The following is a 24,722-nucleotide window of genomic DNA, read 5'->3' as shown; positions in this document are numbered from 1 at the left end:
CAATAAAGATGTTTAAAAAAAAAAAAAAAGAGAGAACATCAGTATCTGTGCCAGATTATTGTCTCCAGATGCCCAGAACTATTACTGGCAATTCATCAAAGTTCTAGAGGAGGTATGAGCTCCATATAGATGTTGGGGGTTGGGCAGTAGAAGAGATAGATTTCTATGTAATTTCATGCCATAGCTGCCCTGGGCTAGTAAGCATCCCTCTTGTGTACAGAGTTCCCAAACATCTCCCAGACCAGCTTCTCTAACTAGCTATTGGCTCTTGTTGAATCCAATGACATATGTCACAGTGATTAGGAGTTTGGACCGTGGAGTCACATAGAACACATTCCCTTCACAATCCCTAATATTGCAGACTTTAAGAGGCATCTATTTATAATGAATAAATTTAAAATATGCTTATTAATGGATGATTAACTTCCAGACTGTAAATAGATGTATATCCAGGGAAAGTCATATTTTAAGATATATTCTACACTTTTAGTGTAAATATGTAAAAACTATCCATTAAACTATTTTTAATACATCAGCATATTGCTAGGAAATAAATTTTTATATGGGAAGATGAAGTGTGGATAAGGAAGATATTTAGTTTCTTTATCTCTATTTTCAATCATGAAGTCTAGTCATAAAAGCGGGAATCATTCAATGTAATGGACTAGGAAAGAAGTGTTGCAAAAACCAGTAGAGGCAAAGACAAAAATAGATACTTTATCTTTGAAGCCAAGACTACACTTATCTAGACAAGATCTGCACCTCACAACTCAAAACATGTTGGCCAACTATGTTCCTTTGGGAGCCGTTCTTTCCTGGACTTCTTTTGGTTTAAGTACCAAAAAAAAAAAAAAAGTTACATAGATGAAGTAGCACTTATTTGTGCTTTTTAAAATTGTTTTCCTCTTTTAAGCTGTGATTGTGCTGATTTAGAAGATCATAGTATGTGAAATTTAATAACAGAATACAGGGCAACAGCCTTACAAAGTTTATGACAGAATCAAAGTATCAGTACTCTCAGAGATCATTGTGATAGTAATCCATTCTGTGTAACTGATCTGGCCTGATTAAAGTGGAATTCAGCGTTTGTTTCTGGGTATGTGAAGAAGTTTTAGTTCACATAAAAAGTGACATTTTTTTCAATTGCTTGATTTGGTTGAATGATCCTTTCAAAGTGATAAAGAAAAGAAAAAGAACATTTTCAACTTGACACTTTTCTGTTCAAAAAAACAAAACATCTCATTTGAACAAAACAATATGGTCAGCAGAATTATTCCTTACAATGTCCTAAGGGAACAAAAAAAATGAATAATCTGGTCTTTTGACTGTGACCTCTTTGGATTTCAACAGATTTTTTTTTCCTTTTAAAATGCAGAGTAAAACATCTAAATCTATTGAGAAATGGTCAACACATGAGCCCTAGTCACTCACTCAGTGACTTGATACATACTCTTCTCAGTACAATCATGTGGCATTGGAATGAAACAGCAGCAGCACTTTGATGTTGAAATCTATTGAAATCAAACAAAAAAGAGCCCTTAAGGATTATACTCTGTGTAAAACTTCTGTCCAGAAAACCCTCTTTGGAAACTGAATTCCATAATTACGTGTATCTGAACAAAAACATTCCAAAGGCATTTTTATTACTTGTTTTTGTTACTATTTACTTGTTTTTGTTTGTTGTTTTGTATAACTTTTATATCCAAAAGCCATAACACAGCTTTAATTTCCCTGCTAGTATTGAGAATTTGATATTTATTTTTAGCTTTTATTGCAAAAAATTGTGTTACCTGAGAGGGAGCAATTAGGTTAAGTACTCTGTCACACAACCCAATGGGAAGAGAAATTAACTCTGTTTTCCAAATAAGAAAGAATGAGATACATTTTACTCTTTCCCCTTTAAAGAGGGCCAGCGGGGCTTAGCTCCAGGAGGCCTGAGGACACACTTCCTGTGTGAGAGAGTTGAAGCTTATGTTTTCCAAGACCTAGGCTCTTGACAAAGAACTAGATTGCTGGGAGAGGAGGCTGGGCTGGAACTTCATGAGAAGCAGCTGCTGGGCCTGTTTCAGAAGGCAACTTCCAGAGAGACAGCAGAGACAGGTGTCTGTGAGGTATTGCATGGAAGAGGCACCTCCTACGTGCAGTACCTTGGATGGGAAGGAATGGCTGGATGGTTGTAGTACAGCTCTAGACGTTAGGCCCATTTGAAAGGAGCTACAGTTTCAACTGAGAAACTGAAACTGTGCAAGAGCAGCACTTGTCAGTGTCACGTGCAGCCGCAGAGCGATGAGCCCCTTACAGTGAAGCTCAAGGCCAACATCCTCCCTGCTCTCCCATGAAAACCACAGGAGACTTATCTGCGAAGAAAATTGAAGGGATCTCCTCTCAAGACCTGACAAAGAAGTCCTTCCTCACCAACTCTGGCAGGTCAGCTTTCGTTTGATTAAAGTATTTGAATTCAGTGGAGCAAACTCAGAAAATTTAAATAGATTATTCTGTAGCCAGGCCTGCCATTTTTCAGAAATTGGTTAAATTTTTAGCTCTCTTATCTGTACTTTCCATCTGAAAAGTAAAAGTTTCAGCCCAGTATATAGTCCAAGTTTTCTTTCCTGACTAAAAGGTCTGAGGACAATTTCTTGTTTTATTTACATCAATAATTAAGAAAAAATTTTTGGGTTACTTTATTCCTTTGTGTTCTGCCTCCAATTTCTTGTGTTACTTAGCTTTTATTTTAGAAATGGCTGTCATTAATCAAGGATTTCTGAAGCTGTCTTCTTTCTTCATGTGTACTTTGGGTAAAATTCTAATTTGTTCTTCTGAACTTATTCTCATTTTCTGTGAAATAACTCCTAAAATATGTTGACTTTAGTGATTGTAATCCTTGTTTGTGACTTATGGCAGGAAATAATTAAACTTGCATATTTGAGTAAGTATCCAACGCATCTACGTTAAAACACAAAGGAACAAGATTAGCTAGCATGTTTTTCTATCAGGAGACATTCTCAGAGTTAGAAATCCTCTGCTGGCCATCCCTGTTTCCTTAAATATTAGCCCTCAGCTTGGCAGATAACATCATGTGTGATAAACAACTCATTAAGTACATGAATGAATGAATGAGTGTCCTGAGGCAAGTTCCAACTTTCAATTAAAAAAAACCTTCCTTTGAGAAGATTCACTGAAAAACAAACGACTTAGCCTCTGTTTAAACGATATTAAGAAGCCAGAAAACTAGTTTAATGTGTGTGCTCATACTAATTAACCGAAGTATTAAATTTGGGAAAACAAAAAGGAGAAGAAAATAGCCTTTCTAGGCACTGGGGGAAAAACTGCTTACAAATATTAAACAAAGACATTTATTTTACAACAGCTTTAAATGTTCTTCCTTCTAACCCCACATCTAGGAAACTACTATAACCCTCTATCTTCAAAGTCTATGTCAATAATTCAATTTTTGGAAAACATACTAGTGGTGCCCTCAATATACTCTTTCCATTCATGGTCCTTCCTAATTAATGGACACTTAGCCAGAAGTTTTGCATCTTATCCTAGGTTCTAGGTATCCTAGGTTCTAGTCCATAAACCATTACTTATAAATTCATGGGTCATTATGGAAAGTTCTTCAATATATATGAACCGTCTGGACACATGGTAACAATCCTATTTTTTTTTAATGGCTTAGACACATCCTTTGACTATTTCTTTGGCTATTTACCTAATTGATAGCTACCAGCATTTATGGCATGAAAAATTTAAATGAGGGAATATAACACACTGATAAAACCAAAGAATAACTACAGTTCAGATTGGAGAGCTATAAATAACTACTTCTAAAGTCTAGAGAAAGCGCAGCCTGTTAGGAAGGTGGTATCAGCTTAACTTTTCAAATTATCATGGAAATATATTTCAGGATAGTCTTTAACTATTAATATTTCAAATATGTATTTTTGTTTTAAATTATTCATTGCTTGATAATTAAAAACTATCATTTTGAAGAATATGAAAGCATTATTTATTCTTTTTTTTAAAACAACTTTATTGGCATATAATTGCTTTACAATGGTGTGTTAGTTTCTGCTGTATAACAAAATGAATCAGCGATATGTATACATATATCCCCATATCTCCTCCCTCTTGCATCTCCCTCCCACCCTCACTATCCCACCCCTCTAGGTGGACACAAAGCACAGAGCTGATCTCCCTGTGCTATGCAGCTGCTTCCCACTAGCTATCTATTTTACATTTGGTAGTGTATATATGTCCATGTCACTCTCTCACTTCGTCCCAGCTTACCCTTCCCCCTTCTTGTGTCCTCAAGTCCATTCTCTACGTGGGCGTCTTTATTCCTGTCCTGCCCCTAGGTTCTTCAGAACCACTTTTTTTTTTTTTTTTTTTAGATTCCATATATATGTGTTAGCATACGGTATTTGTTTGTCTCTTCTGACTTACCTCACTCTGTATGACAGACTCAGGTCTATCCACCTCACTACAAATAACTCAATTTCATTTCGTTTTACGGCTGAGTAATATTCCACTGTAAATGTGTGCCACATCTTTTTTATGCATTCATCTGTCGATGGACACTTAGGTTGATTCCATGTCTGGCTATCGTAAATAGAGCTGCAGTGAACATTGTGGTACATGACTCTTTTTGAATTATGGTTTTCTCAGGGTATATGCCCAGTAGTGGGATTGCTGGGTCGTATGGTAGTTCGATTTTTAGTCTTTTAAGGAAGCTTCATACTGTTCTCCATAGTGGCTGTATCAATTTACATTCCCACCAACACTGCAAGAGGGTTCCCTTTTCTCCACACCCTCTCCAGCATTTATTGTTTGTAGATATTTTGATGATGGCCATTCTGACCGGTGTGAGGTGATACCTCGTTGTAGTTTTGATTTGCATTTCTCTAATGATTAGTGATGTTGAGCATCCTTTCATGTGTTTGTTGGCAATCTGTATATCTTCTTTGGAGAAATATCTTTTTAAGTCTTCTGCCCATTTTTGGATTGAACTGTTTTGTTTTTCTGATATTGAGCTACATGGGCTGCTTGTATATTTTTGAGATTAATCCTTTGTCAGTTGCTTCATTTGCAAATCTTTTCTCCCATTCTGAGGGTTGTCTTTTGGTCTTGTTTATGGTTTCCTTTGCTGTGCAAAAGCTTTTAAGTTTCATTAGTTCCCATTTGTTTGTTCTTGTTTTTATTTCCATTTCTCTAGGAGGTGGGTCAAAACGTATCTTGCTGTGATTTACGTCATAGAGTGTTCTGCCTATGTTCTCCTCTAAGAGTTTTATAGTGTCTGGCCTTACATTTAGGTCTTTAATCCATTTTGAGTTTATTTCTGTGCATGGTGTTAGGGAGTGTTCTAATTTCATTCTTTTACATGTAGCTGTCCAGTTTTCCCAGCACCACTTATTGAAAAGGTGGTCTTTTCTCAATTGTATATTCTTGCCTCCTTTTTCAAAGAAAGGTGACTATATGTTCATGGGATTATCTCTGGGTTTTCTATGCTGTTCCATTGATCTATATTTTTTGTTTTTGTGTCAGTACCATACTGTCTTGATTACTGTAGCTTTGTAGTATAGTCTGAAGTCCAGGAGCCTGATTCCTCCTGCTCCGTTTTTCTTTCTCAAGATTGCTTTGGCTATTAGGGGTCTTTTGTGTTTCCATACAAATTGTGAAGTTTTTTGTTCTAGTTCTGTGAAAAATGCTATTGGTAGTTTGATAGGGATTGCACTGAATCTGTAGATTGCTTTGGGTAGTAGAGTCATTTTCACAGTGTTGATTTTTCCAATCCAAGCACATGGTATATCTCTCCATCTGTTTGTAACATCTTTAATTTCTTTCATCAGTGTCTTATAGTTTTCTGCATACAGGTCTTTTGTCTCCTTAGGTAGGTTTATTCCTAGGTATGTTATTCTTTTTGTTGCCGTGGTAAATGGGAGTAAGTCCTTAATTTCTCTTTCAGATTTTTCATCATTAGTGTATAGGAGTGCAAGAGATTTCTGTGCATTAATTTTGTATCCTGCTACTCTACCAAATTCATTGATTAGCACTAGTAGTTTTCTGGTAGAATCTTTAGGATTATCTATGTATAGTATCATGTCATCTGCAAACAGTGAAAGCTTTAGTTCTTCTTTTCTGACTTGGATTTCTTTTATTTCTTTTTCTTCTCTGATTGCTCTGGCCAAAACTTCGAAAACTATGTTGAATAATAGTGGTGAGAATGGAAAACCTTGTCTTGTTCCTGATCTTGGAGGAAATGGTTTCAGTCTTTCACCATTGAGGACAATGTTGGCTGTGGGTTTGTCATATATGGCCTTTATTATGTTGAGGTAAGTTCCCTCTATGCCTACTTTCTGGAGGGTTTTTATCATAAATGGCTGTTGAATTTTGTCGATAGCTTTTTCTGCATCTATTGAGATAATCATATGGTTTTTATTCTTCAATTTGTTAATATGGTGTATCGCATTGATTGATTTGCGTATATTGAAGAATTCTTGCATTCCTGGGATGAACCCCACTTGATCATGGTGTATGATCCCTTTAATGTGCTGTTGGATTCTGTTTGCTAGTATTTTGTTGAGAATTTTTGCATCTATGTTCATCAGTGATATTGGCCTGTAGTTTTCTTTCTTTGTTATATCTTTGTCTGGTTTTGGTATCAGGGTGACGGTGGCCTCGTAGAATGAGTTTGGGAGTGTTCATCCCTCTGCTATATTGTGGAAGAGCTTGAGAAGGATAGGTGTTAGCTCTTCTCTAAATGTTTGATAGAATTCACCTGTGAAGCCATCTGGTGCTGGGCTTTTGTTTGTTGGAAGTTTTTTAATCACAGTTTCAATTTCAGTGCTTGTGATTGGTCTGTTTATATTATCTATTTCTTCCTGGTTCAGTCTCAGAAGGTTGTGCATTTTTAAGAATATGTTGATGTTTTCCAGGTTGTCCATTTTATTGATATATAGTTGCTTGTAATAATCTCTCACGATCCTTTGTTTTTCTGCAGGGTCAGTTGTTACTTCTCCTTTTTCAATTCTTTTTCTTTGAGTCTTCTTCCTTTTTTTCTTGATGAGTCTGGCTAATGGCTTGTCAATTTTGTTTATCTTCTCAGAGAACCAGCTTTTAGTTTTATTGATCTTTTCTATTGTTTCCTTCATTTCTTTTTCATTTATTTCTGATCTGATCTTTATGATTTCTTTGCTTCTGCCAACTTTGGGGTTATTTTCTTCCTCTTTCTCTAATTGCTTTAGGTGTAAGGTTACTTTTTTTATTTGAGATGTTTCTTGTTTCTTGAGGTAGGATTGTGTTGCTATAAACTTCCCTCTTAGAACTGTTTTTGCTGCATCCCAAAGGTTTTGGGTCACCATGTTTTCATTGTCATTTGTTTCTAGGTATTTTTTGATTTCCTTTTTGATTTCTTCAGTGATCTCTTGGTTATTTAGTAGTGTATTGTTTAGCCTCCATGTGTTTGTATTTTTTACAGATTTTTTCCTGTAATTGATATCTAGTCTCATAGCATTATGGTCAGGAAAGATACTTGATACGATTTCAGTTTTCTTAAATTTACAAAGGATTGATTTGTGACACAAGATATTATCTCTCCTGGGGAATGTACCATAAGCACTTGAGAAGAAAGTGTATTCTGTTGTTTTTGGATGGAATGTCTTATAAATATCAATTAAGTCCATCTTGTTTAATGTGTCACTTAAAGCTTCTTTTTCCTTATTTACTTTCATTTTGGATAATCTGTCCATTGTTGAAAGTATGGTGTTAAAGTCCCCTACTCTTATTGTGTTACTGTTGATTTACCCTTTACAGGTTTTAACATTTGCCTTATGTATTGAGATGCTCCTATGTTGGGTGCATAAATATCTACAATTGTTATATCCTCTGCTTGGATTGATCCCTTGATCATTACGTAGTGTCCTTTGTCTCTTGTAATAGTCTTTATCTTAAAGTCTATTTTGTCTCATATGAGAATTGCTACTCCAGCTTTCTTTTGATTTCCATTTGCATGGAATATGTTTTTCCATCCCCTCACTTTCAGTCCGTATGTGTTCTTAAGTCTGAAGTGGGTCTCTTGTAGACATAATACATATGGGTCTTGTTTTTGTATCCATTCAGCCAGTCTCTGTCTTTTGGTTGAAGCATTGAATCCATTTACATGTAAGGTAATTATGGATATGTATGTTCCTATTATCATTTTCTTAATTGTTTTGGGTTTGTTATTGTAGGTCTTTTCCTTCTCTTGAGTTTCCTTCCTAGAGAATTTCCTTTAGCTTGTAAACCAGCTTGTAAAGCTGGTTTAGTGGTGCTGAATTCTCTCTGCTTTTGCTTGTCTGTAAAGGTTTTAATTTCTCTGTCGAATCTGAATGAGATCCTTGCTGGGTAGAGTAATCTTGGTTGTAGGTTTTTCCCTTGCATCACTTTAAATATGTCCTGCCACACCCTTCTGGCTTGCAGAGTTTCTGCTGAAGGATCAGTTGTTAAACTTATAGGGATCCCCTTGTATGTTATGTGTTGCTTTTCCCCTGCTGCTTTTAATATTTTTTCTTTGTGTTTAATTTTTGATAGCTTAATTAATATGTGTCTTGGGATATTTCTCCCTCGATTTATTCTGTAGGGACTCTGTGCTTCCTGGGCTTGATTGACTCTTTCTTTTCCCATATTAGGGAAGTTTTCAACTATAATCTTATCAAATATTTCCTCAGTCCCTTTCTTTTCTTTTCTTCTTTCTGAGACCCCTATAATTCGAATATAGGTATGTTTAATCTTGTCCCAGAGGTGTCTGAGACTGTCCTCAATTATTTTCATTCTTTTTTCTTTATTCTCCTCTGTAGTAGTTATTTCCACTATTTTATATTCCAGGTCACTTATCCGTTCTTCTGCCTCAGTTATTCTGCTATTGATTCCTTCTAGAGAATTTTTAATTTCATTTATTTTGTTGTTCATCATTGTCTGTTTGCTCTTTAGTTTTTCTAGGTCCTTGTTAAACGTTTCTTGCATTTTCTCCATTCTATTTCCAAGATTTTGGATCATGTTTACTATCATTATTATGAATTCTTTTTCAGGTAGACTGCCTATTTCCTCTTCATTTGTCTGGTCTGGTAGGTTTTTACCTTGCTCCTTCATCTGCTGTGTATTTCTCTGTCTTCTCATTTTGCTTAACTTACTGTGTTTCGGGTCTCCTTTTCACAGGCTGCAACTTCGTAGTTCCCATTGTTTTTTGGTGTCTGCCCTCAGTGGATAAGGTTGGTTCAGTGGGTTGTGTAGGTTTCCTGGTGGAGGAGACTGGTGCCTATGTTCTGGTGGATGAGGTTGGATCTTGTCTTTCTGGTGGGTAGCACCACGTCTGGTGCTGTGTTTTGGGGTGTCTGTGACCTTAGTATGATTTCAGGCATCCTCTCTGCTAATGGGTGGGGTTGTGTTCCTGCCTTGCTAGTTGTTTGGCATGGGGTGTCCAGCACTGGAGCTTGGTGGTCGTTGAGTGGAGCTGGGTCTTAGCATTGAGATGGAGATCTCTGTGAGAGCTGTCACCGACTGATATTATATGGGGCCAGGAGGTGTCTGGTGGACCAATGTCCTGAACTCGGCTCTCCCACCTCAGAGACTCAGGACTGACACCCAGCCGGAGCACCAAGACCCTGTCAGCCACATGGCTGCTAGTGTTGGAGGGTCTCCTGCAGAGGCAGGGGAGTGGCTGTGGCTCACCACAGGGACAAGGACACTGGCAGCGGAAGTTTGGGAAGTAAGCTTTCAAGCATTATTTATGCTTATTCATCATTTATATTTTGTTGTTCTTTCTAATTTTAAATATTTATATAACTATCCTAATGTACAAGTTTAACAAATGATAAAATCAAATATACACATATGTCCATATATATAATATCTTTAGCAGTTTCAAACTAAACCCTGTATAATATCACACATTGTTCTATTATTTACATTTCTTTGCCATATTCTAAAATACTTCTTTAAATGTTATCTCGTTCCTTATTAAGAGGCTCTATTTGATGGAAATGGACTCCATTCACAATTTTATTCAGAGTTTAAATATCTTACATCTTGTACCAAGGTTAAAGCTCACAGAACCTTTCTATTTTCAAAATTCAAATCCATGGAGATCACATACTTAACCAAATAAATTATCTTGGGATTAAGTACATAGAGAAGAGTAAGATTAATGAATTAAATAAATATGTTTTTCTGCTGAAGACACAAACCACACTCTTCATCCCCATTTTGCTAAAGGCACAACCACATTCTGTGAACAATCACAGTCTCTTTGGTAGGTAAGTCAGACAATAACCTAAAAAGTATTTTGGAATATATGCACACTAAGAGTGTATATTTATGGCCTATCTCTTTCCAAAGTAAACGGCTGGTGGATTATATGAAGTTATGCACACAGTCATTTAAAACTTAAGAAAAGGAAGAAGAGATCTATCATTCAATTTTCTTCTGTTTCCTTGTCTTCAAGGAACCAGTAGACTCACACACACACACACACAGACTCACACATGCCCACCAACACTTAGCTTTAGCATGAAGGAGCGTTTCAATAGGAACTCCACAGTGGAAAGGCTGTAACAGTGTCCTAAAGGATAGGATTTTAGAGACGGCACTGGCAGAAATTATTGGAAAGTATTGGGTAAGTTAGAACTGGGAATGTCAAAAATGTCTGAAAACAAAGCATGCTGGTCAAATTGAATCCTCTTCTCTGTTATTAGGAACTTTAAAAACCACTGGCCTCCTTGACTCACTCTCATCCCTTTTTTTTTCTATCCTTGCTTCCCTCCCTTCCTCCATTCCTTCCTTCTTCCCTCCTTCTCTCTCTCCCTCCTTCTACTTGCCTCTCTTTCATCTCTCCCTCGTAACATGTGAAAACACTTGCTCACTTGAACCTCTGGAGTATGATTCCAGAGCCCACCTTCTTAGCCCTTAATATATAACTGCTTCAGGATTCCCATTTCTTCCCATCTATGACTTCAAAGAGATGGAGCATAGGTTTTTTACTTTCACGTTATATAGTTTTTTTAAATTTAAACAAGCATGTGTTTTGGTGTGTGTATGTGCAAGTCATTTTTAGAACTTTTATCTAATTATTTTCATATCTGCTTTAATTTATTAACAGTTGATCCTTCTAAAGAGACTCCTTTCAAAGATCTAATTTAAAATCTCGTTATTATTACAATTTTTTTGGAATGCTAATCCTGTGCAGTTTGCTGACTGTCCTCTTAGTGGACTGTGTCAACAGCAGCTGCTATACCAAGGGACCAAAAGCTTACTGATCATATTTTTTCCCAGTTCCAGGCCCTCTTCTCTAGGAGGTGAGGATAAAACAAATCTCTGACTTCTAGGACATTACGCGTAGTGGAAGAGACAGAAAATACATAAACAAACATAAAATCAAACCGTGTGCCAGTTGGCAGCAATTGCTATGAAGGTGAACTCCTAGCACCTCATTACTGTTAGCATGCCCTTACAGGGGACACGCTGGGATTTCCATCAGATCCCCACCCTTTCCTCCCCAAGGCCGCCTTCCTATTTCTCCTCCCCCTCTGCCCTTTGAACCCACTCCCTTCATTCATCAGTGGCCTGGTGAACCTGCCCATAATGCTCCCTGACCTAATATAATGGTAGAGGCTTTAGCCATGGCCTGGGGCAGAGAAGGAGCAAGGAGACATAGCTAGACCAGGAAGCCAAGAGCCTTTGCTTGTCCTTAGCAGAGGCTGTAACCTCCAAGCCCCTGGTGGCCCTCCCTTGGAGTCAGTGTTCTGCCTCATGAGTCTGGCTCTGACAAGGTCCCGCCACCACCCTCTGTCTCACTGCACACCAAGCTGGGCCAGGGCCACCCCAAGGGACCTGTTCCCAGGGATTAACTGAGGCTCAGTCAGGTCTGTTTTATACTGGTTTATATTATGGTCCTAAGTTTTTAAAGTAAAGCTGGGACTTCCCTGGCAGTCCAGTGGTTAGGACTCCTCGCTTCCACTGCAGAGGGTGCAGGCTCGATCCCTGGTGGGGGAGCTAAGATCCTGCATGCCGCGTGGTGCGGCCAAAAATAATTGAATAAATGAAATTTAAAAATAAATAAATAAAGTAAAGCTAACTTTGTATTGATGATGTCTCAAATGTATTACATAATATTATTTAGGGAAAAAAATTGTACAGGTTAAATAGTGCAACACGAGGGGAAGAAAAGTGCTACTTAAAAGGAATATCTTCTAACCAGTCTCAAATTTGTGTTAAATCCTTGGCTTAGAGATTTCCATGGCACGCATACAGAAAATGTTAATTCAGATTTCATACCACATGTGGCACAGTAGCACTGGGGTTCCAGAGTTTTCATGAAAGATATTTATATAAAAATGTGTATATATTAAATGAGTATATATTCATGTATATATGTGTATATATATAAAAAGCATACATATATAATACATCGATAGAGATTATGCACACACACACACACATATATGTATATTTTTTTCTTCTCCAAGGAATTGGCTCACTTTTTTTTTAAATTCTCCTGGGATGGTGGCAGGCCCCAGCTTTATGTAATGATCTCAATCTGGCTTTCACTCCTGAGACAATGTCTTCTGTTCTAGAATGGGCATTACCATCTCAGGCCCTACCACTTAGGTCCCATCTCTGCTCTGATATCCTTACAACCATCAGGGTATCAGTTTAAGAGCATATTGCAAGCTTATTGCAAGTTTATGGTTCTAATTTTAAGTTTCCTCTTCATCTTTGGCTTCTGGGGACTTCTGAGATTTTGTGTTTGTTAAAAATGCAAACTTTCTAGGTATTTGTACTTGGGTGCAGCAGTTTGTATTAGCTCAGTCCATTATGCTGTTGGCTGCTGTAGTACTAAACCCACCTGAATTTTCTGTCATTTAAGTCTTCTTCCCGTGGATTCTTCAAATTTTAGTTTTTATTTAGGATTTTAGTGTTTCTTAAAATCTAATATTGAAGAAAGAATTTCTTTGAGAGTAGGCAACTAGCTCTTCTATGCTTGGAGCAGAAACAGTAAAAATACAAGAATTACTGCTCCAATAATGCAGTGTTGTATGATATTGCTGTTTTATTAAGAAAGTTTTTTTTTTCCCCTCTATTTTCTTTCCCTGCTCCTCTCTCTTCTTAAATTGAAATGCTAAAGCATTTAGCACTCTTTTACTTAAAGAGTTAAAGAGGAAAGTAACACTATTAAAGGGAAAAGTGGGACTCTCCCCAACTCTAGAGCTCCAAACGGTAAAATCCTTAAGGGAAGACAGAGTGCACACAACCTGGAAAAAGACATGAAAGAAAACATGATGAATTCGACCAAGGCTTCCCTGTCCCACCACTTAACCTAGGACAGAGGACAGGTGCCCAAAGCTGGAATTGGTAAAGGAGGGGGGAAAGTTGGAAGAGAAATTTTAATTAAGTAGATAAAGGTGGGTCTCAAGGAGGGAGAGACCCTGTACCTGAGTGCTTAAATGAAGCCCTTAGAAAATAGCAAAATGCATAGGTTTGTGGGTACTGAGAGTAGAGGGGAATACTGAATCATTCTCAGACAGAGGTGTTTAAATGTTGTCTCTAGACAGATACAGCCTTAGTTGACATCACAACAGAGAGATGTTGGAAAAACAGATCCACTTCTAGGTTTCCACAATGCCAAGAAGTATAATGGGTAGAAGTGGGCAGACCTAGAAGCTATACAACTGGAAATTGGGACATTTCTACAGCGTGGATCACGAAGTGAATTCCAGAATGTTCTATAGCTATCTCGACAGATTCCAAAGACGACAAATGACACGGACGACAACGTGTCACTACTAATGCCTTATTATGTCATAAGCCTCCTTAATATTGTGTGCTTCTTAAGAAAAAGACTTGATCACAAATTGATTGACATTCATTTCCAGCACCACGAAAGAATGGAGGACAGAAAAAGAAAATGAGTGATAGAAACTACAAACAGGTAGCATTACTTATAGGAACTGAATTTAAACCTGTGCCAGAAACAGAAACAATGCTTTCCTTAATCCAAACTTCTCTTTCAAGTTTGTTCATTTGTTTGATTTGAAATGCTTCACCCTAAAACATGCAATGTTTTTCTTTTAGTAGCGAAAACATGTAATACTTGGTATGTATGTTTTCTAAGGCGCTGATTTCAAACTAATATCTAAGGCCAGATTCAAATACACTATGTTTTTCATCTCACAGTGGGACGTTGGAGACTGCTCAGACTTGCTCCCAGGAACCAAGTACACACTTTTCTTCCCATGTTTACTGGTGTTTACTCCATGTTTACTCATGTCATCCAGGTAGCTCAAAGTTGGCCCTAGTGGGAGTATTTAGCCCATAGAAAGCAGCAAATGCTCTACTGCACGGCTTTCCCCTCCCCTGAGAGCCGCTGTTAAATGTTTAGCAATTCACCACTGGTCCTACATCTCTAGCACTGGAGAACCATTTTTAAACTTCCCATGTTTCTGCTACAACTGAATTTATTTTTAGTTTTTGAGCAGAGAATACCCAGTCACATATGACATTTTTTATGAATCCTGGGTGTTCCAGATTTCTAATTTAGTAAAAAGTCATGTTTTATGTTTAACAAATTTGAATTATTGGACTTATGGAATTTCTGTGGGACTGGGATCCAATTGCGTGATCCCTCCACCCCGTAGTGCCCGCCCAGTACTTTGCATCTGTCGGGCACACATACAGCCCCAGCAGCAGCCTCGGAAGCAACAGCTGCTCTTCTAATGACCCAGGGGGCCGAGTTTATATTAGCCCTTTCATGGAAAATAGAGTAGTAGGAAATCATGTCATGAGATGTTCTGTGGGTAGATACATAATTATAATGCTGTTTTTATTCTTTTTTATAGTACTGACCAATGTCAAACTTTTGAAGAAATTGATGATGAGGAAATTAAAGGAAGGAAATGAAATGGACTGCAGTGGTATGTATAGTTTATCTAGCCTCAGAGAATTCAGAGATAAAGGATGAAAGACTTCTTCCAGAAGCAAAGGGTGGGAGTTTCTTTTATCAAGTGAAATGAGTATAAGTGAATTAAAAGATCACTCAGAAATGACTTCGTTTATTATCCAGATCTCCTGGTGTTTTATCTTTTGCAGAAAATAACAGTTTGTGAATGCTCTGCTTAGTGCCCTATATGACAAGAGGGAAGGCAGTGGTGTGGGCAGTGAGGCTAAAGACAGGAAAACATAAAGTTAAGAAAAAATAGCCTGAGGGTTGCCTGGAGGGGAGAAAAGGGAGGAGGGGTAAGGCTTACAGAAAAGTGGGCAATTTCCAGACCGCACACAGACTTCCTTCAACAACAGGGAAAAAGCCTCAGGATTTCCTAGTCCCAAAGATTTAGATGGCATGATACAGCAGAATAATGACTGCTGGCTCAGACGTCAAACCAGTCGTCTGGACTCTCTGTAGTTGGTAACAGTTACGACATTAGCTCCTGATGCCAAACAATTATAAAAACGAGAAATTTCCCTAAATCACAATCCATTTTGATTTGCAAGGGATCTATCTTGTAATATTTTTCTCTCAGACTGATATATTTATACAGTGCTCAAAGCTATTTCTTCCTCCAACATTTTTAATCAGTCCAGTCATACAAAAACCATACTAAAACATATGTGAATGTTCAAAATAAAGTAAAATTTTAACATTCTTATATACTTTATAACTTATTAGCTGAGTAATTTACATGATTCTACAAAATGCCTTTTTTATACTGAAACAAATAGCTACTAATTGATATGTATTGGCTGGAAATTTTTTTAGTTGAAATAGATTAACTTTTTTTTTTAAGAAAAATACAGAATGCAATATTGTACAATAGAAACACTCATTTGAGTAAATCATATCAGTGCATTGGAAATTGAGATCTGAGCCACTTTCCTTCAAGAATGTATAAAATAATTCAAATAGAACTTTATTTAGTAGTGAGTCATATTAATAGTAATTCAGTTTAAGAACAAATGCTGCTGAGCACAGGATGAGGTATTTTAAGGCAACAATAATACAGTGAGAGAAAAACAAAAAGTCCCAGGTGGCTAAGTCTCTTCCTTACACTCAGTTAAATGCAATAATTATTTCGGGTTAAGGATTTTTTTTTTAATTAATTAATTAATTTATTTTTATTTTTGGCTGTGTTGGGTCTTCGTTTCTGTGCTAGGGCTTTCTCTAGTTGCGGCAAGCGGGAGCCACTCTTCATCGCGGTGCACGGGCCTCTCACTATCGCGGCCTCTCTTGTTGCGGAGCACAGGCTCCAGACGCGCAGGCTCAGTAGTTGTGGTTCATGGGCCTAGTTGCTCCGCGGCATGTGGGATCTTCCCAGACCAGGGCTCGAACCCGTGTACCCTGCATTGGCAGGCAGATTCTCAACCACTGCGCCACCAGGGAAGCCCCAGGTTAAGGATTTTGTTCACTCATTCAATAAATATTCGTTGGAGCCTAATATGTGTCAGGTACTCTTTCACGCACTGGAGATACAAGAGGGGAAAATAGACACCCCCCCAAAAAAGAGATAATATTGGATCATTTCCCTCAGTGTCCGACCTACTAGGAAGAAACTAGTACCTAAAGGAAAGTAGAGGTCCCTGACTGCATTTGGTACAGTGGTGCATTAATTACCACATGCGGAACACGAGGAAACTGGCGTGGCCTCTCCTCTGTCCTTGCTGATTTCCTGGTGAGGAACTGGCTACAACTAGTTAACGAAGGTCTGTTTTCATTTTCTCCCTCAATGTGCAAAGCAGAAACCTTTTAAAAGCCCAAAGTGTGGAGTCAGGGATAGTTTCTCTCCTCTCTCTCCAGAATTCTGATATTAGCTGCTGGCTTGATATTTGCCTGAAAAGAAGTTTTATCAAACCTCTAAAATGAGAAAGTTGGAAATTATTTCCACTCTCCTTAATAAAGTTCCATATGAAGAATTTTACTTCTGTTATCTTCCTTAAAAAGTAGCTTCAACTTCACACATGATCTAGGTACAAGCTAAAGATATTAATCCTTGCATGCTTTAACCATTTGTAATTTAGAACTGGAATATTGCCAGCTCTTGAATTATCTTCAGATTGGCAAACAATTTATCTAATATCTTTTTTTGTTTTTTGTGTTTTTTTTTAACATCTTTATTGGAGTATAATTGCTTTACAATGGTGTGTTAGTTTCTGCTTTATAACAAAGTGAATCAGTTATACATATACATATGTCCCCATATCTCTTCCCTCTTGCGTCTCCCTCCCTCCCACCCTCCCTATCCCACCCCTCTAGGTGGTCACAAAGCACCAAGCTGATCTCCCTGTGCTATGCGACTGCTTCCCACTAGCTGTCTATTTTACATTTGGTAGTGTATATATGTCCATGCCACTCTCTCACTTTATCACAGCTTACCCTTCCCCCTCCCCGTATCCTCAAGTTCATTCTCTAGTAGGTCTGTGTCTTTATTCCCATCTTGCCCCTAGGTTCTTCATGACCATTTTTTTTTTCTTTTTTTTTTAGATTCCATATATATGTGTTAGCATATGGTATTTGTTTTTCTCTTTCTGACTTACTTCAGTTTGTATGACAGATTCTAGGTCCATCCACCTCACTACAAATAACTCAATTTCGTTTCTTTTTATGGCTGAGTAATATTCCATTGTATATATGTGCCACATCTTCTTTATCCATTCATCTGTTGATGGACACTTAGGTTGCTTCCATGTCCTGGCTATTGTAAATAGAGCTGCAATGAACATTTTGGTACATGACTCTTATTGAAGTATGGTTTTCTCAGGGTATATGCCCAGTAGTGGGATTGCTGGGTCGTATGGTAGTTCTATTTTTAGTTTTTTAAGGAACCTCCATACTGTTCTCCATAGTGGCTGTATCAATTTACATTTCCACCAACAGTGAAAGAGGGTTCCCTTTTCTCTGCACCCTCTCCAGCATTTATTGTTTGTAGATTTTTTGATGATGGCCATTCTGACCGGTGTGAGATGATATCTCATTGTAGTTTTGATTTGCATTTCTCTAATGATTAATGATGTTGAGCATTCTTTCATGTGTTTGTTGACAATCTGTATATCTTCTTTGGAGAAATGTCTATTTAGGTCTTCTGCCCATTTTTGGATTGGGTTTTTTGTTTTTTTGATATTGAGCTGCATGAGCTCCTTGTAAATTTTGGAGATTAATCCTTTGTCAGTTGCTTCATTTGCAAATATTTTCTCCCATTCTGAGGGTTGTCTTTTCGTCTTGTTTATGATTTCCTTTGCTGTGCAAAAGCTGTTAAGTTTCATTAGTTCCCATTTGTTTATTTTTGTTTTTATTTCCATTTCTCTAGGAGGTGAGTCAAAAAGGATCTTGCTGTGACTTATGTCATAGAGTGTTCTGCCTATGTTTTCCTCTAAGAGTTTGATAGTGTCTGACCCTATCAAACTCTTAGAGGAAAACACTATCAAACTCTTACAGATAATATCTTATTTTAAAGTTAAAATTTTTTTTTTTTTTACTTTATCAAATTTAGATGAGACAAGACCAAAGTCATCAATTTTACATTCTCCTCAGACTGGAGAGACTGGCTTCATTTCTGCTCTTGGCATCATGAAATGCCAACCGAAATTTGTGCCTTGACTGTTTTAATGATCAAATCTGTTGCATTTGGAGCTTTGTAATAAAATCTATTTTCAGAACTTTAGCCATGCTGGTCTCCTTTTTTGTCTCTCAATTATGCTATTCTCAACCCAGCTACAAAGCTGTTTCTGTGCTGAGAGAATTTCTTCTCCCAAAGCCCAGAATGCTTTTTCACCTAGTTAACTCCAGTTCATCCTTCACATCAAGCTTTCCTTCAGCATCACCATCCCCTTCAGGTTAGATTTGATTTGTTTTGTCATATATTTGGAGAGAACCATGTAACTTTCCTGTCTAGCATTTAACCACATATAACTTTTAACTTTTCAATATGGAAACTTGTAGAGAGGATAGTATGTTTCAGCCCTCTGTACCCAACACCACCAGCTTCAACAACAACAACCCATGGGTAATATTTTTCTCTTAACAATTAAATCAGTTATAATATACATATTATAATACTTAGCCATTTTAAATTTAAATTTTGATTGCTTTTATCTAAGGCATATACTTTTGTAGCCATCTCCATAACTGTGATGTAGAACATGTCCATCACCCTAAAATGTTTCTCTAGCCCCTTTGATGTCAACATTACACCAACTTTTTGTCAAGTTGTTTCATGTCTTCTTAAGTTGTAAAAATCCTTTATATATTCTGGGTACAACTACTTAGTTATATTTTGCAAATATTCTTTTCCCAGACTCCGGATTGTCTTCTCATTTTTTAAAACAGCATCTTTGGAGGATTAAAAGGTTTTAATATATATCAAGTCCAATTTATCAATTTTTTTAGGTTTTATGATTTTTGTGTGCTTTCCAAGAAATCTATCCAGAACCCAAGATCACAAGAATTTTTCTCGTATATTTTCTTCTAAGAAGTTTTCTAATTTTGGATCTAACCTTTAGGTCTATGATCAATTCTGAGTTAATCTGTGTATATGGTATGATGTAAGAGTCAAGGTTTAATTGGTTTAATTTTGTATGAGGATATTCAATTGTTCCAGCATCGCTTGTTGAAATTAATTTTCCATAGTCAAATACCTTGACATCTTTGTGGAAAATCCATTTACCTTATGTGTGGATCTACTTCTAGATGCTCAATTTTTTTCCTCTTATGTACAAGTCTATCTTTTACTGAGTGCCATGTTGGCTCAATTACTATAGCATTTTACTAAGTCTTGTAATTAAGTCATGTATATCCTTCAACTTCAACCTTCCTTTTCAAAGTAATTTTGGCTATTCCAGGTTCTTTGCATTTTTATACGAATATTAAAATCAGCTTGTTGATTTCTAACAACAAAAACCCATTGTAATTTTGATTGGGATTGTCTTAAACCTTTCTGATCAATTTTTATAAAGTTGACATTTTAACAGCATTGAATCTTCTAACCCATAGACATATATCTCTATTTGCTTAGTAGCATTATTTTGTAATTGGAAAAGAAACAGATTTTATTAGGTGAGTTGGTGAGAAAGAGACACAATGAGAGGAATGGAGTAACATCTTTCCCATAGCAGGTCTTCTGAACTCTTTTTGAGATCTCTGTGAGGAGAGGAATTTTAAAAAACTGATGTTGATGGTTTCATTTCAGGACGACTGTGGAACTCTGGATATGAGGGCTGTCCTGGGACTCGGTGACAATGAGTTGTAAAATCCCAGCACAAATCAAGTGACTAGAGGTAGCGTGTGGAAGCATTTTCTAGCAGCAGCATCCTTGACACAATTTTCTTTACTGTAATTGGTCAGTTACTTGGGTGTTTCCTTCCAAACTCTAAACACCCCTCTGGTGACTAAGACTTGACCTGAAGTTTCATGGGGCTGAGGGTATCCAGTGCTATAGGGGGCTTTTGGGTGGGGCGCATCAAAGTCCTGACGTATAAGCTTTCACCTTCCTCAGGAAATTCTATGTAGCCACTATCAAAGAATGCTCTCATTCAAACTGCGAACAAGAGCACACCTGTTGTGGCTTTTCCCCACAGATATCATGATGTACTCGTTTTGGTGGTTGGGGTGGTTTGCTATCACCTCAGTTGGGCAGATTGTATTTTCCAAAAATAGCAATATGTATATAAATTGATGGGAATTGTTCCCTCTCTTGAACCTGGGCGGGTACTTATAATTGCCCTGACTATTGGTGTACTATGGAAGTGATGCTATGTGACTTTCTTTGTTGCTTCTTTAAAAGAATTATTTTCTTGTGATAAGAACTCTTGACATGAGATCTACCCTCAACAAATTCTTAAGTATAAAATGCAGTATTGCTAACTAATGTACAGCAGATCTCTAGAACTAACTCATCTTGCTTAACTGAAACTTTATGCCTGTTGACTAGTTACCCCCCATTCCCGCTTTCCCTTGACCTCTGGCAACCACTTTTTGAGTCTATGAATTTGACTATTTTAGATACCTCATATAAAGTGGAATTTGTTCTTCTGTGACTGGCTTATTTCACCTGGCGTAATGACCTCAAGGTTTACCCATGTTATCACATATGTAGAATTCCCTTCTCTTTTACCGCTGTACAATATTCCATTGTATGTATATGCCACGTTTTCTTTAACCATTCATCCATTGATAGACATTTAGATTGTTTCCACATCTTAGCTGTTGTAAGTAGTGCTGTAATGAACATGGGAGTGCTAATATCTCTTCAAAATTCTGGTTTCAGTTATTTTGGATAAATAAAATACCTTTTGCTTGGTGCTCTCATTCTCTTTTTTTCTTTCTTAAGATACTCACCTATGGAACCCAGCTACCATGTTGTAAGGAGTACCAGATGACATGGAGAGACGATGTGTATGTATTCCTATTAACAGCCCCAACTAAGGTCTGAGCTGATAGCGAGCATCGACTGCAAGACATGAGTGAAGATGTCTTTAGAAGATGACAGCTTCCAGACTTCAAGTCTTGCAATTAAGACCCCAAAAATCACAGAGCAGAGATACCCTATCCAAATTGATGAACTGTAGAAACAATGAGAGGTAACAAATCATCTTTCTTATTTTAATCCATTAAATTGTGGGATGATTTGTTATAAAGCAATAGATACTTGAAATACTTTTCCATGAAACTTTCCAGTGCTGGCTATACGAGGAGCTTGGAAGTCTCTTCATACTGATTTCCCTCCTCTCCACACGGTCCTCCGCAACTATTTGTCTCATTTCATGGCACAGATTTATCCAGGGTTTCTTCTATTATTTCCTCATAGCTGAAGGGCACAGCATGGTAATCTGGCTATCTATTCCTGTTATAATTTACTAAATAGTCAACACTAAATTATTATTACTAAATAATATTTTTTTAAAACCTGAGATACTAGTGGTTTCAGGCGTTCTTTTTAATTCTCAAGATACTATTTTGATATTCAAAATATTTGATTCTTTCTTTCTTATACCTTTTCTGCTATATAAATCTTAATTGTTCTTGATTCAGTGTGGAAGACTGGTGAGTGTGGAAAGAAAAGCACAAAGATGAGTATTTTAAGATATAATTCACTAAATATGTGTGTGACATGTAAGTATGTTCTGTGTTTATCAGTGGAGATAAGAGATCACTTGCAGTAAGTATTTAAAACATCTATTAACTTCATTCACATTCATTATCCCAGAGAACTTTAGCATTGTTCCTATTCCAGATTTCTAGGACCCCAAACCAGCAGGTCCTCAGTTATGTATCTAGGTACACAGTTCTCACAAATCAGTCATTGTCATTTAAGAATGCCCAGTATGGAGGAAGATTCTAGCAAGGAAACATTTTTCTTAGCTCCCTTCCTACTATATTACTATTTCTTTCTACCAACATAATCTCACACTTTTTTCCAGTTTTTCCATTGAAATGATATAAACCTTCATCCAAACAACAACAGCAAAACAAATGTTCTTGTTCCTGTTAGAAGTTGTTCATCTACTCCCCTTCCCACCCCCCATCCCTACCCCCACTAGCACTGCCTTTATCAAAAGGCACAAAGGCTTTCAACATCTTTTCTTGGTTTATTGTATTTTTATGCAAAACTCACAGATAGAAATATTGGCAGAAAAGGGTAAGTGGAAAGGGAAGCAAATTACTTTTAATGAAGTTTAAGACACATAACCTGAAAATTTAAATATGAAACATAACTTTTTGTTAAATACTCAATAATGCATTTTCCTCAATTGTTAATGATTATAACTACATCTCAATATTTCCCTAAAAGTGAAATTTAACAGTATAGTTTAGAATATAAATTGGTATAGCCAGTTATTTCTCATCTTATTCAGATATATCTTTCATCAATAGAACTATTCCATCATTCAAGCTCCCATAATTTATTTGCTAATGAGTGATTACATAACATTTTAAAAGCTGTCAAGGTAGACCCTCCAATTTTTGGTTCTAGATGCACTTTACGAAAATGGTTGTCTTACCAGGAATTACAATTTCTTTCAGTTAAGACACATTTAACAAGTTCAGTGTCTCAGAAATTTTCTCATTTCTTTGGATATCACTGTGGCTTGCTCACCTTTTATCTACTAAAGTTATACATAGGTGGCTGGATCAAAAAATTGGGCCAAAAGCCTTGTACATGAGGTAATTTGTTTTCTATTGAAACTAGGATTATTGTAAACAAAGCCCAGGAGAAACGTTAGCTAAAAAAGGTCATTTAAATCTCTTTCTGCCACATGTCAGAGGAGGATTTTTCAGGCAACATAAAGGTGTGTCACAATATACTTAAAGGTCAAAGAAAGTGCAATCATTCAACTTTTGGAACTTGAGGTTATATGATTTCAAGTTTGCCTATTTTCTAATACCATCAGGACTAGATAACTCACTTGGGCTGAATATTTTAAAAAGTTCCTAGTTGTTAGAAGATTGTTGGACCAGGCAACCTAAGGCACATAAAACCAGGGAAACTGAGCACAACATAAAAAATAAAAACAGAAACAAAGATACAAAGAAAGGATAGCTGCATCTTCTTTATGCTCTTTATGCTCTCTTCCAAGAAGTCTTGCAGGGAAATTCAGGACTAATTGTTAACTGAGATTAAAAACAAGGGAGTGAGGATTCCAATGTTTGGCCTTCTTGGATTGCTAGTAGGCACCTAAGACTGTTGTTCAGCTGTCTCACATTACTCCTTCTGGAGGGCGGGTGGGGCAAGGAGGGCTTTCTTTCTATTTATCGATATGCTTTAATTCCTCATGCTTGGAAACAGAAAATGATTCCCAAACAGAATGTTTAGAATACCCAAAAGAAGAAAGAAAGAGAAAAAAATTATCCATAGACTTACTACAACAGACAAATGCTCTTGGTGTTTTAGGGCACCTCTTCCTGTGTTCTTTTAAAGTGTAGTTGTGTTTATATAATATTATTTAAATGAATACTAATTTAAACTTTATATATAAATGTAATTTACTGACATATCCATATTATTATCATTATATTATGTATTATTATATTATTATTATTATCCATAAATTATCCATATTATTAAATGCTGATTTAAAAAATAAATATATTTCATGTCATTTCATATTAGGTTTAATAGCTATAGTTTATATTTATATCTATGTATAATTTTTTTCTGATTAAAGAGATAATGCAGTTCTTAAGAAATAGTAAATTTTTTAGAAAGTAATTTTTAAAGATACATATGTGACACTTTTCTTACTTTGCATAGCTAAGGATTCATGTATTTGCATTCATACTTATGCATTAAATGCATGATATGAAATTTTGAGTGCACACATTTTTTTACCACAACATTATCTAGATGCAGGTGTGTTGATTGCACTTTGTTATTTAAAGTTGAAAAGTAAAAGTACACATTGAAAGCTTGTTCATTTGCAATGGAACTCTTTTCTGCTTATATGCCTGGATAATCTTATTCCTTGTTGGGGAAAAATATCTTGCCGTATTTATCTTGTTAAGGGTCTCTACATCTTAGCTTTTCTTGAATTCTGGCATAACTTGTTTGTTGATACATTGTTTTTTGTCAGCAAAGGAAAGATTTTCTTCTACTGTCTCAGGCTGCCTTGCTTCTATATTTTCAAGAACATCAGGTATCTCCATTCTTTTTCCTCCAAATCTATCAAATCCTATCTTATTGTTTAATCTACTTTACATTTTTTCTGTA

The 24,722-nt window shown here is 36.7% G+C and overlaps 1 long non-coding RNA gene across 1 annotated transcript; it reads left to right on the top strand.

Annotated features, from left to right (window-relative positions):
- The first annotated feature begins 36 nt into the window (after positions 1-36).
- Positions 37-16,512, top strand: LOC309628393. Its single transcript, XR_014244471.1, has 2 exons — positions 37-2,427; positions 14,868-16,512. It is a non-coding gene; the product is annotated as an uncharacterized lncRNA (long non-coding RNA).
- The last annotated feature ends 8,210 nt before the right edge of the window (positions 16,513-24,722 follow it).

The sequence above is a fragment of the Balaenoptera borealis genome, assembly GCF_965194805.1.
Source record: "Balaenoptera borealis genome assembly, chromosome: 4".
Classification (NCBI taxonomy): domain Eukaryota; kingdom Metazoa; phylum Chordata; class Mammalia; order Artiodactyla; family Balaenopteridae; genus Balaenoptera; species Balaenoptera borealis.
Note: the sequence above shows the minus strand (reverse complement) of the source record. Positions and strands in the feature narration are given on the sequence as shown.